General features: G+C 46.7%; 1 protein-coding gene across 7 annotated transcripts in view; it reads right to left on the reverse strand.

Annotated features, from left to right (window-relative positions):
- Positions 1 to 10,937, reverse strand: part of pum1 (pumilio RNA-binding family member 1) — a 124,628-nt gene extending 113,691 nt beyond the window's left edge. The window contains exons 1-3 of one of the 7 annotated variants that reach the window (XM_059949345.1): positions 10,745 to 10,937; positions 6,096 to 6,255; positions 3,344 to 3,443 (exon numbers count right to left, since the gene is read on the reverse strand). The gene's annotated coding sequence lies outside the window, so the exon portion shown is untranslated. The remainder of the gene's footprint in view (positions 1 to 3,343; positions 3,444 to 6,095; positions 6,256 to 10,744) is intronic. The other 6 variants (XM_059949344.1, XM_059949343.1, XM_059949341.1 and 3 more) reach the window with 6 other exon arrangements.
- Between the last annotated feature and the right edge of the window lie 2,849 nt (positions 10,938 to 13,786).

The following is a 13,786-nucleotide window of genomic DNA, read 5'->3' on the forward strand; positions in this document are numbered from 1 at the left end:
GCCTCTAAACTGGTCAGCCATGGTTGGCAGCTCATCTAGGAGATGATCTCTGCCCTGTGGCTATACCCACTCATGGGGAGTGAAGCCCAAGGAAGAATCCAGAGCTGGAGTCCCTAATGAAGTCCTTCGTTTAGCTCAACGTTGACTGACAGCTCCTGCGATGCCGCTGGTGCCGAACTGTATTGGTCTCTGCCGTTGCTTTGGATTCATCGGCTGCGTGGAGAGGGGAGTCTGCTGCACGGGCAACAGTCCACTCTCGTATCGCACTGCCCAGGTTTGCGTACCGTGCAGACAGCCAGGACGCACTCTCCATGGTCAACCCTGACCGACAGAGGGCCTCAACAATTGCAACGTCGTCGTCATCGTCGTGGCTATCCCTCGAAGTCGAGGATGATGGTCTTCGTTCCGTTTCCACAGAGCAGAGATGCCTGCGCGTGTATTTGTTTAACGTGTACTTGATGTTGCACTCCAAGAAGCACACGGTACTTCACAAATCAACCAACCGATTCCAGTGGCATGGAAACCATGACGATTACAATGTACTGCCGCCACAAAATAACAAATTTCATGCTAAATACCAGTGATATTAAATCTGATTCTGATTCTCTGGAATGCCATGCCTCAACCAATAGTGAAGGCCAGCATGCCAGATCACAGCCAGCCCAGTTTAGTTCCAGGTTTTAATAGGGACTTTAAGCTGAAATTTTAACTGTTAACTCAGTTTCTCTTTCCACTGATGCTGCCTGCCCTGCCTAGTGTTTCTGTGTCTTTTTTATTTCAGATGTATGACATCTATAGATTTTCGATTTTCAGTCAGCAGTTGTTCTCACCTAGTCAGTACATTTCTGATTTCACGGAATCAGTATGTCCCGGCTAAATACTACATAATTCAGATTCAGGTTCATTTATTTAGCACACGTACATTGAAGCATACAGTGAAACGTATCGTTTGTGTTACAACCAACACAAGTTGAGGATGTGCTGGGTGTCGCCACACATTCTGGCACCAGCAGAGCATACCCACAGTGGTCAGAACAACACAAGCAACAAAAACAACATAACAACAGCACAACACCACAAGCAACCACAACTTAACAACACAAACAGGAACACAGCAAAAGCAACAGCAACAGAACACAAACAGCAACTATACGACACAAGCAACAACACAACAAAAACACAAACACCACCATAAAAGCAAAACAAGCCCCTTTTCTTTCCTCAGTCTCATGCACCTAGGTGCCCTCCCACACACAAACACACAGGCCTCCACCCTCAGGAGTGTGGCAGGATATAGATGAAGAGCCGATATGGGCCAAGAAGTGGCAGAGGCAGTTTAATTCAGGGAAGTGTAAGGTGTTGCATTTTTCAAGGCCAGGTTGCAAGAGGAACTTTGAGGTCCAAGTCCATAGTTTCTGCAAAGTGGCAACACGTGTAAATAGGGTGTGATTGAAGGCACTTGGATTATTTGCCTTCATTGGTTATGGTGTTGAGAAGCCACACTGCAGCAATATAAAACTTTGGTTTGGCCACAGTTGAAGCATCGTGCAGAGTTCTGGTTCACTGTTACAGCTAGTATGTGGATGGTTCTTTCATTTGACGCCATTGTGGGAACACGTCAACGATGAGGCAAGTGATATTGAGTGAAGTTATCCCCTTTGGTTGAGGGGTAATAACTCTTCCTGAACGTGGTGGTGTGAGACCTGAGGTTCCTGTACCTTCTTCCTGATGACAGCAGCGAGAAGAGACTGTGGCCTGGGTGACAAGGGTCCCTGATGATGGATGCTGCTTTCCTGCAATAACATTTTGTGCAGATGTGCTCATTGGTAGGAAGGTCTTTACCCACAATGGACTGGGCTGTATCCACTACTCTTTGTAGGACCTTCTGTCCAAGGACATTGGTGCTTCCATACCAGTTTGTGATGCAGCCAGTCAATATACCCTCCACTGCACATCTATAGAAGTTTGTCAAAGTGTTAGATGTCATGCCAAATCTTCAGAAATTCCTAAGTAAGTAGAGGCACTGTTGTGGTTTCTTCGTAACTGTGCTTACATGCTGGGTTCAGGACAGGTCCTGTGAAATGATAACACTAAGGAATTTAAAGTTTATGACCCTCTCCACCTCTGATCCCCCAATGAGGAATGGCTCATGGACCTATGGATTCCTTCTCCTGAAGTCAACAATCAGCTCCTTGGTTCTGAGTGAGAGGTTGTTGTTGTGGCACCACTCAACCAGATTTTCAATCTCCCGCCTGCATGCTGATCGTCACCATGTTTGATTCAGCCTATGGCAGTGGTGTCATCAGCAAACTTGAACGTGGCTTTGGAGCTGTGCTGAGCCTGACGGTCATAAACACAAAGTGAGTAGAGCAGGTGAGAAGCTCACAGCCTTGATGCACCTGTGCTGACGCAGACTGTGCAGATGTTGTTGCCAATCCAAACTGACTGGGGCTCTGCAGGTCAGGAAACCGAGGATCCGACTGCACATGGAGGTACTGAGGACAAGAAGCTTACTGATTAACTTTGAGGGGATAAGAGTGAAAGATGGGGGTGAGGGAGGGGGAGAGAGAAGGGGGAAGAGAGGGGGAGAGGGGGAGGGAGGAGGGAGAGAGGGTGGTGGGGTGGAAGAGGGAGAGTGGAGAAGGGGTGAAGGAGAGGGGTGGGGGAGAGGGGAGAGGGGGTATGGAGGGGAGATAGGGAGAGGGGGTATGGAGGGGAGATGGGGTGAGGGGAGGGAGGGGAGAGGGGGTGAGGGGAGGGAGGGGAGAGGGGGTATGGAGGGGAGATGGGGTGAGGGGAGGGAGGGGAGAGGGGGTGAGGGGAGGGAGGGGAGAGGGGGTATGGAGGGGAGATGGGGTGAGGGGAGGGAGGGGGGTATGGAGGGGAGATGGGGGAGGGGATGGAGAAAGCGAGAGCTTGTTTCGATGGTGTTTTGTTACAGTTGTTGCTTGTGTTATTCTACTGAACAAGGTGGTCATGCTATGTTGGCACCAGAACGTGTGCTGTGTCTTGTGGGCTGCCTCAAGCACAGCTGCAGGTTGTCATCACAATCAATGCACTTCGCTGTACGTCCCAGGGTACGTGTGATAAATAAATGAATCGAATTCAGAATGTTCAGAATGCATCTAACACCTTATCCTTCGTAACACCGACATGCTACAGATCATCAGCCCATCCTTTCTCATCTCAGCATCTTCCTTGTCCGCACAGATGGGAAATATTCGTTAAGACCTCTCCCACATCCCCAGGCTCCACACATAGATTTCGTCTCTCATTCCTAAACATAACCATTTTCTCCCTAGTGTCCTCTGGCTTTTGAAATACCAGATTCCACAATCCTTACCTCAGCAGCAGGGGAAGGCCAGAATCAGAATCAGGTTTATTACCAGTGGCATGCGTCGTGAAATTTGTTAACTTAGCAGCAGTTCAATGCAATAGATAATCTAGAAGAAGAAAAAAAAATAATAATAATAATAAATAAGTGAATCAAATTACACAATATATTTATTGAATAGATTTAAATCATGCAAAAACAAAAATAATGTAAAGGTAGAATATATTCAAAGATTCAAAGCACACCTATTATCTAAGAATGTATAAATTATACACCTTGAATTTTGTCTGCTTACAGGCTGCCACAAAGCAAGAAACTTGAATAACCCAATTTAAAAAAGACCAAAAACCATTAATCTGGTATTAATCCTGTTGGGTGGCGGGGTGGAGATACGTCTCTACCAAAGGAGGTGTAAGGCGCTCCTTACCTCCGCTAGCCTGCAGGTCACCCTTGGGCAAGGGGTGGGACCTGCTTAGCACTCCCATCCCACCGCGATCAGGGCCACGCGATGCCATGGGAGCGGGTGGTGGATGGCCGTATGAGCAGCTGGTGCACATCACAAGTCCCGGTTACGTGACCACTGACGCCTGGCCACTGAAGAGTGACCACTCTTCAGTGACCACTGAAGAGTGTTGATAACAGCTGGGGTCACCCATCTTGTAACGACACTGCCCAGAAGTAGGCGATGGCAAACCACTTGTGTAGAAAAATTTGCCAAGAACAATCATGGTCATGGAAAGACCATGATCAGCCACATCATATAACAACAATGATTCCTGTACCTGATCACTTCTATCTTATAATTTCTGCATAAACTCGTTTAAACTGCAGTGGTGACCCAGAGTGGGAGGCAACATGAATAGCTTTGGAAATAGATCAAATAAGCCAGAGAATTACAGAACTTCACAGGGCTGCAACATGCTGCTGTTATAAAAGCCTAGTTCAGCTTCACCTGATGCCATAGTAGCAGTTTTGGGTCAACTTGCTTTAAAGAGCAGCAAATTTACCAGTATGATACCCAAAACTCCAAAACTCAAATCACAAGGCCAGATTTTATAAACTTTAGGCTGTAATCCCTGAAGCTCACAAGGTCAAAGAGTGATGAGGGGTAGTTTTGGAAACATTAGCACCACACATCTGGCTGTTGCAGGAAGTGGGAATAGCAACCTCAGCCCAAAGGTCAGGAACTATCCATTCAGTGTGAACTTTGGTGCTGTATCCACACACAGAGTGAAGTCAAAGATTAGGACTCCTTTTGCAAATTGGAAATTTGTGACTTTAAATCTGAGCTCAGCAGCATTTTGCTAACTAAAGGTACGGAGCAAGGTCAGTCTACACAGAGTCAAGTTACAAAGCACAGTATCACTGGGCACAAGAATAGTCTTACAACCGCTGCCACGAGAATAAATGGACAACCGATGTCCTGGGTCCAGCACACATTTGTGTTAATCCTCAAAGTGAAGAAAGTCCTAATCTCATTGGTCTACTCTTCTCCTTTATCTCTTTATTCTCCTTTAATCTATTCTCGATGTCTGTCACAGACTTTGCTTCGGTCAATAATTGGTGCATTTAGAGTAGAGTCATAGAAAAGTACGGCACAGAATCAGGCCCTTCAGCCCATTGGTCCATGCCAAAACTGCCTACTCCCATCAACCATAGCCCTCCATACCCCCACCTATAGGCATCCATTAGTCTTGTGAGACCATGGATTTGTGCCTTGAAAAGTTTCCAGGGCGCAGGCCTGGGCAAGGTTGTGTGGGAGACCGGCATTTGCCCAAGCTTCAAGCCTTCCCCTCTCCACGGCACCGATGTTGTCCAAGGGAAGGGCACTAGGACCCAAGCAGCTTGGCACTGGTGTCGTCGCAGAGCAATGTGTGGTTAAGTGCCTTGCTCAGGGTTGTAACACGCTGCCTTCCTGAGGCTCGAACTAGCGACCTTCAGATCACTAGACCAACACCTTAGCCACTTGGCCACGTGCCAAACTTCTCTTAAATGCTGACAGTGAGCTCGCATACACCACTTACGCTGGCAGCTCGTTCCATACTCTCACCACCCTCTGAGTGAAGAAGCTTCCCCTTTTCACCTTTCACCCTTAACCCATGACCTCTGGGTGTAGTCCCACCCAACCTACTTGTATTTACCCTACCTATGAGGTGAGGTGAGCTCAGGGCCTCTGTCGGTCAGAGTCGACCATGGATATTGTGTCCTAGCTGTCCAGATACACAAGCCTGGGCAGTACGATATGGAGAGCAAGCTGTTGCCCAGGTAGCAAGTTCCACCTCTCCACGCAATTGGTCAGCAGAGACCGATACAGCTTGGTACCAGAAGTATCACAGGAATCGCCAGTCAGCATTGAACTCAATGTGGGACTGCCTCAGGGACTCCAGCTCCAGACTTTTCCCTCGGGGTTTACTCCCAAAGCCTTTCCCATGGGTGGGTGTAGCCTCAAGGCAGCGGAGGTTTGAGATCAGAGTTTTCCTTCTCCTGGATGAGCTGCCAACCACGGCTGACAAGCCCCATCTGCCCAAAGCCACTGGTTTTAAGGTGCCAGTAACCCACCTCTGCCCCTTCTCCTGTCAGTAGAAACGATTCTGCCGGGTTTAGTAGCTAAGCCACACATGAAGGACAGAATGCTCTTGGCCTCTGGACTTAGTTGCCAGGGGCTATTTGAGGTGCATTTAATAGGTAGCGGGAGCTTGTCCCCGATACTAACCCCGGCTATAACAACTGTAAGGTACCACCCTATCTACACCCCTCATACCTCTATCAAATCTCCTCTCAATCTTCTACATTCTGAGGAATAAAGTCCAAAAGTATTCAATCTTTCCTTATCATTCAGGTCTTCCAGAACCGGCAACTTCCTTGCAGATTTTCTCTGTACTCTTTCAACGTTATTGACATCTTTCCTGCGGGTAGGTGACCTACAACGTAAAACCACATACATTTTAAGATTCAGCTACTTAATCCAATATCCATGTTTCCTTAGCCACTTGTACACTCTCATCACTCTAGTGTACACTCTCACACACACACACACACACACACACACACGGCAAGTCAGGCAGCGTCTATGGAGAGGAACAGATGATGCTTGATGTGAGCCGAAACGCTGCGAGGCGCATTGGAAGCACAGTGTTTAGCGCAACGCTATTACAGCACGGAGTGTGGTGGAGTTCGGAGTTCAGTTCCGGTGCTGTCTGCGCAGAGTTTGCACGTTCTCCTGCGGACCGTGTGTGGGTTTTCCCCTGGGTGCTCCGGTTTCCACCCAGAAGAGATTAGAAAATTAGTTGGTGCAGTGGTTAGTGTAGGGTTAAATAGGTGTGATGCTGGGGAGTTTGGCTCATTGGGCTGGAAGGGCCTGTTCTGCACTGTATCTTTAAATATAGAAACACAGAAATCTACAGCACATTACAGGCCCTTCGGCCCACAATGTTGTACTGACTACGTAACCTACTCCAGAAACTACCTAGAATCTCCCTCCCGCATATCCCTCTATTTTTCTAAGCTCCATGTACCTATCTAAGAGCCTCTTAAAGACCACCATCGCTGGCAGTGCACTCCACACACCCACTCTCTGTGTGAAAAACTTACCCCTGACATCCCCTCTGTACCTACTTCCAAGCACCTTAACACTGTACCCCCATGTGTTAAGTTATTTCAGCCCTGGGAAAAAGCCTCTGACTATCCACACGATCAATGCCTCTCATCATCTTGTACACCTCTATCAGGTCACCCCTCATCCTCCGTCGCTCCAAGGAGAAAAGGCCGAGTTCATTCAACCTATTCTCATAAGGCATACTCCCCAATCCAGGCAACATCCTTGTTAATCTCCTCTGCACCCTTTCTATGGTTTCCATATCCTTCCTATAGTGAGGTGACCAGAACTGAGGAGAGTACCCAAGTGGGGTCTGACCAGGGTCTGGTATATATAATTAAATAAACAGCTGACATTTCAGGCTGAGACCATTCATCATGACAAAGGCCTGACCTGCTGAGTTCCTCAGCGTTTTGTGTGGGCTGCTCAAGATTTCCAGCATCTGCAGAATCTCATCTGCGTCTGTAATCTCTGTTTATCTCTTCTGCGCTATCCTTCAAATCTCTGAGCCACACACCCTGTTATCATAGATTTTTTAATGAAAGCAGCCCTATTGTTCCAATCCTTTCTCTGCTCCCTGGATATGCAGTCGGCCCTCCTTATCCGCAGATTCCGCATGCACGGATTCAACCAACCGCGGATTGGGAAAACCCAGAAAATCCTGAGTCCGTCTTTAAGTCGGATTTGAAGTCCAAACAAGTACATTCGGTATTATTTAGCGTCAGTTAGTTCAACGTTTTTCTTCGTATATAGTACATATTTTATCTTTCTATGCATATAAAACACAAGAAACATATGTATTTCAATAATTAAACCTCTGCATTGCTTAGTAATAATTGTAGCTTTCATCGGGGCAGGGCCTTTCACATTCTCCATTAAAACTGTTCTGATCATTGACCGACTGTAGCCTAACGCTTTTCCAATGACCGATGGCATTTCACCTCTTTCCGATCGCTTTATTACTTCCACCTTATTTTCAATCGCGATCATGATTATTTTCGTGAACAGTACCACTGCGGATTCAGAGCTGCGCTGCTGGGTCCTAATGTCCTCCAGACGGAGACCTGTTAAATAAAGTCCAGGGTTCCACTGGGTCCTAAAGACCACCGCACTTAGCCAGGTTAAATAAGGGACCTGAGCATCCACGAATTTTGGTATCCGCGGGGGGTCCGGGAACCAATCCCCCGCAGATAAGGAGGGCTAACTGTAATCTGCTCCGAATCACTCTCTATAGATGCAAATACTTCTAAAAACAGTGGTCTAAATGACACAATTAAGCTCATTTACATTTCCACATTGACCAATAAATTTCAAACAGGCACTGAACTGAGGTAGTACGCACAAAATGATGGAGGAGCTCAGCAGGACAGGCAGCATGAATGGAGAAGAGTCGACTGTTACTCTTTTCCATAGATACTGGCTGGCCTGCTGAGTTGCTCCGGCACTTAGTGAATGTTGCTTTCACTTCTGGCATCTGCAGATTTTCTAGCTTGTGACTGAACTGAGGTGTAGGAGGAGCCGAGGGCACAAATGATGGCCTGCACATTCCTAAAAGGAAACTCTCTCCGGAAGACACAAGCTAAAAACAGTAGCATTTGAGAGGAGATTAGACGGAATTGTAAAACACGCCTAATCACTGGGACGCGAAAGGCTTGCATTTACACATGGGCGTTCACGTCCATTTCAGAATATCCAGAGGGCAGCACTTTAGGAAAGTATTGTTGCTCCTGTAATGTGGATAACACAATTATCACAATGAAACCTGTGGGATCTTGCTGTGCAAAATCTGATCATAATCAGGTAATCAATTCAATTTTAATTATCTTGGCTATACGTGTGTGTGTGTGTGTGTGTGTGTGTATATATATATATACACACACACATATGTATACATGCACATACATGTGTGTATGTGGCCTTTTTTTTAATTGTGTGGGCTGTGTCTTACTGATACCTTTATGTGCTTGCTATCTTGTCAATGCTACATGTGCTTTGTGCTGTGTGTGACTATGGTCACTGTGTTTTGTACCTTGGCCCCAGAGTATCGCTGTCTCGTTTGGCTGTATTCATGGGTATTCATGTATGGTTGAATGGCAATTAAACTTGAATTGAATTGCTGATATCCGCTTAAGGATAAATATTGACCAGAATAATGGGTCACGCCCACTATCTGACTTCAAAATGGCCTGCTATGCGGTCAACTACTGCCTCCAGGAGGTGGCTAAAGTAAACTTAATATCTCATCCAGGTGACTATATGTCCATCGTTTCTGCACTCTCTCACTATTACACTGGACTGCCAGCCTAGTTCTTCATGTGGTCTTTACATACCAGCTGTGTGGCGGATGAAGCACAACAGCGCCTCTTCCACATCAGACGATTGAAGAAGTTCGGCACGAGTCCCCACATCCTAAGGACTTTCTCCAGGGGCACGATTGAGAGCATCCTGACTGGCTGCATCACTGCCTGGTATTGGAACTGTACTTCCCTCAATCACAGGACTCTGCAGAGAGAGGTGTGGACAGCCCAGCGCATCTGTAGATGTAAAATTCCCCCTATTCAGGACATTTATAGTGACAGGTGCGTAAAAAGGGCCTGAAGGATCATTGGGGGCCCGAGTCACCCCAACCACAAACTGTTCCAGCCACCACCACCCAGGAAACGGTACCGCAGCATAAAGCCAGGACCAACAGGCTCCGGGACAGCTTCTTCCGCCAGGCCATCAGACTGATTAATTCACGCTGACACAATTGTATTTCTAAGCTATATTGACTGTCCTGTTGTGTATCTTACTGTACATACTATTTATTACAAGTTATTATCATTTGCTCATTGCACTTTTAGACAAAGTATAAAGATTTTTACTCTTCTTGTGTGTGAAGGATGTAAGAAATAAAGTTAAGTCAAGTCAATTCATGTTTAAGTGGGAGAAGGACTTGAAATGACCTTCCCACCAAGTCCTATTCGCCCAACACCAATGGAATTACTCGCTTAGTCTTCACATCACATCCCGAACCTGTAACATTCTCCAAGCTTGTAACTCTATGAAATCTCTCTGCTCTACCAATTCCAGCCATCTGCACTTCAGCAGTCTTTAAACTTCAGATGTTAGAGCTCTACGCCCTCAAACCTCCCCTAAAGCTGCAAACTCAACACATCAAAACCACGAAGAGGTTCAAAGACACCACTCTGAAGCAGCAACCAACACTCATTCCAGCAAAAGCACTCTCCCTTGTGCAGAGCTCGTAATACAGTCGAACACCATCAGGAGGGGTGCTCAGCACAGGCACTCTGAGTCACGCCGGGAGATCACAGAGTGAAAAACCGGAGGAAACTGAAGATAAGCAGTCTGGGCAGAGATTTTCAGATGCCAGGGCAAAGTTGAACGTGGGGAAATAGAGCAAAGGGGCCAGAAGCAGGAGAAGGAAATCACAAACACAAGAGATTCTGCAGATGCCGGGAATATTGAGCAACGCGCACAAAATGCTGCAGGAGCTCTGCCAAGTCAGGCAGCATCTTCTGAAGGGAGTAAACAGTCGACATTTCAGGCCGGGGCCATTCACCGATCCTGATAAAGTGTCTCAGCCTGAAGCATCGACCGTTGGCTCCCCTCCATTTGTAGCTGCCTGTCTTGGCTCGTGTTCCACTAGCATTTTGCGTGTGTGTGGTTGGAACTGGTGGTGTGAGAAGTTCTCAGCAGTCGTGGAGCTGGGGCAAGTTACAGATAGCTATTTACTGAGAATTAATGGAGTATTTGTGGGGGGGGGGGGGGGTGATACGGCCTTTGACTTTGACAAGTCACATTTTCAAGCTGACCTGGTGATCTCGGATCGTCTCTCGACACCGACGTGTTTCCTCGGGAGCGAGACTCGGCGCAGGTAGAACACGGGCACTTGCCGAACTCTTGCCACTGCCACAGCAATGGAATTACCCAGCCGGGATGTACAATATTGCTTCTCTCCCCGTTACATCTGAAACAAAGAAAAACTGCGACATCATTAACCCTTTCAACTCACTGAAAGGTCTCCAGAAAGAGAGAGAAAAAATAAGGAACACTGGAGCGTGAGAAGAATGACGGGAGACTTGATAGAGGTATATAAAATTATGATGGGTATAGATAGAGTGAATGCAAGCAGGCTTTTTCCACTGAGGCTAGGGGAGAAAAAAACCAGAGGACATGGGTTAAGGGTGAAGGGTTTAAAGGGAACATTAGGGGGGCTTCTTCACAGAGAGAGTGGTGGGAGTATGGAATGAGCTGCCAGATGAAGTGGTAAATGCGGGCTCACTTTTAACATTTAAGAAAAACTTGGACAGGTACATGGATGAGAGGTGTATGGGGGGAATATGGTCCACGTGCAGGTCAGTGGGAATAGGCAGAAAAATGGTTCGGCACAGCCAAAAAGGGCCAAAAGGCCTGTTTCTGTGCTGTAATGTTCTATGGTTCTATATTATATAGCCCACCTCAGCAGAATCGCCACCCGAACATAGAAATCTACAGCACATTACAGGCCCTTCGGCCCACAATGTTGTGCCAACCATGTAACCCACTCTAGAAACTGCCTAGAGTTTCCGTACCCACATAGCCCTCTATTTTACTAAGCTCCATGTATCCAAGAGTCTCTTAGAAGACCCTATTGTAACTGCCTCTACCATCATTACCAGCAGTGCATTCCACACACCCACCACCTTCTGTGTAAAAAAACTTACCTCTGACATCCCCTCTGTACCTACAACCAAGCACCTTAAAACTACGCCCCCTTTTAGCCATTTCAGCCCTGGGAAAAAGCCTCTGAGTATCCACACGATCAATGCCTCTCATCATCTCATCCACTTCCATCAGGTCACCTCTCATCCTCTGTCACTCCAAGGAGAAAAGGTCAAGTTCACTTAAGCTATTCTCATAAGGTACACCCTCCAATCCAGGCAACATCCTTGTAAATCTTCTCTGCGCTTTCTCTATAGCATCCACGTCCTTCCTGTAGTGAGGTGACCAAAACTGAACACGGTACTCCAAGTGGGGTCTGACTGGGGTCCTATTCAGCTGGAAAGGGTCTTGCACGGAATACATTGAACGTTGCAGGAGACCCACAACAGACTGGCAAAAAACAGGTAACAGTGGAGTACACAACCTCCAACATAATTCCTGCAAGACCCCTTCCACCAAATAGCTTCAACAGCGTACCGACCGGAGTGATAGGGTGGGGGAGGAGATGCTGCCTCTGACCACTTTAGACACCTCGTTCATACTGCATGAAGATAGGTGTGGTGATATCACGCGCAATGATGTGCCAGTTCCTGATTGGAGAGCACTGAGCATGTGCGGGGTTCGCCAGAACGTTTCGGTGCGTGGTGGGGTTAAGACGTGTTTTCTTATTTCTGTAAATAGAAGTTCTCTAATTCTTCCAGAATAGGATTCTTAATTGGTAACCCACGGTATGTTTAAATAGAAGTAACATAACAATGGGCAGGGAGCACTGAGGGGAAAATGAAGGCCACACTGACAAATCCTTACCTTTCAAATTCATTTTATTTTCTGGACCAATATTAGATCGTAGGTTATCAAATATGTCCATGACCTACACACACCATCCGTTTCTCACTCTCTCTCTCTGCAGACATAGAGCATAGAACAGTACACAAAAACAGACCCTTCGGCCCACAATATTGTGCCAAGACAGCTAAAATGTCAACTAAAATAAAACCCAAACACTAATCCCTCTTACCTACACAGTGGCCAGTTCTCTCCATCCTCCTCACATTTATGTGCCTATCTAAACATTTAGACAAATGAAGTAAGTATTTGTAATTGACTTATTTGAAAGATATACTTATACACACTGTATTTCTCACAAAACAGATAAATAAATATAATTTCAGGGCCAAAGAGATTCACCACTCCTGATGAAGGGTTTCGGCCCAAAACGTCGTCACTACCTCCTCCCATAGATGCTGCCTGGCCTGCTGAGTTCTGCCAGCATTTTGTGTTTTTAAATAAATATAATTTAGTCATTTAGCAAAATCCTAATTTTGCCGATAAGCGTCCTCAGGTTTACCAGGGTACCCGCCTGTTTAGAGGGCACGTGCTATAATGAGAGTCGGATAAACATGGGTTGTTTTCTCTGGAGTGGCAGAGACTGAGGGGAGATCTGAGGGAGGTTTATAAGATTATGAGAGGCATAGATAGAGTAGACAGGGAGTATCTGATTCCCAGGGTAGAAATGACTTTATTGGAGGTGAGAGGGAGTAGGTTCAAAGGCGATGTGGGGGCAAATTTTTTTTTAAACTCAGAGAATAGTGGATGCCTGGAATGCGCTGCCCAGTATAGTGGTAGAGGCATTTAACAGATGTTTAGATAAGCACATGGACGTGAGGAAGATGGAGGGATATGGACATTGTGTAGGTAGGTTATCTGAAGGTCACTGGTTCGAGCCTTGGCTGAGGCTGCGCGTGTATCCTTGAGCAAGGCACTTAACCACACATTGCTCTGTGACGACACTGGTGCCAAGCTGTATGGGTTCTAATACCCTTTCCTTGGACAACATCGGTGGCGTGGAGAGGGGAGACTTGCAGCTTGGGCAACTGCCGGTCTCACATACAACCCTGCCCAGGTTTGCTTCCTGGAAACTTTCCAAGGTGCAAATCCATGGTCTATCGAGACTAACGGGAGCCTACACACAGGTAGGAAGGATTGGTTTTGGGGGATATTTTTGCACAACATTGTGGGCCAAAGGGCCTGTTCCTGTGCTGTACACCTGTGCTCTATAAGCGTTCCCCTTGCACACCACCTGACCAAGATCCTTACTTCATTGACACTCAAATGAGAAAACTGCATCTTTCTAAATCGCCTCTGATTCCTGG

This window comes from Hypanus sabinus, chromosome 24, assembly GCF_030144855.1.
Source record: "Hypanus sabinus isolate sHypSab1 chromosome 24, sHypSab1.hap1, whole genome shotgun sequence".
NCBI classification, from domain to species: Eukaryota; Metazoa; Chordata; class Chondrichthyes; order Myliobatiformes; family Dasyatidae; genus Hypanus; species Hypanus sabinus.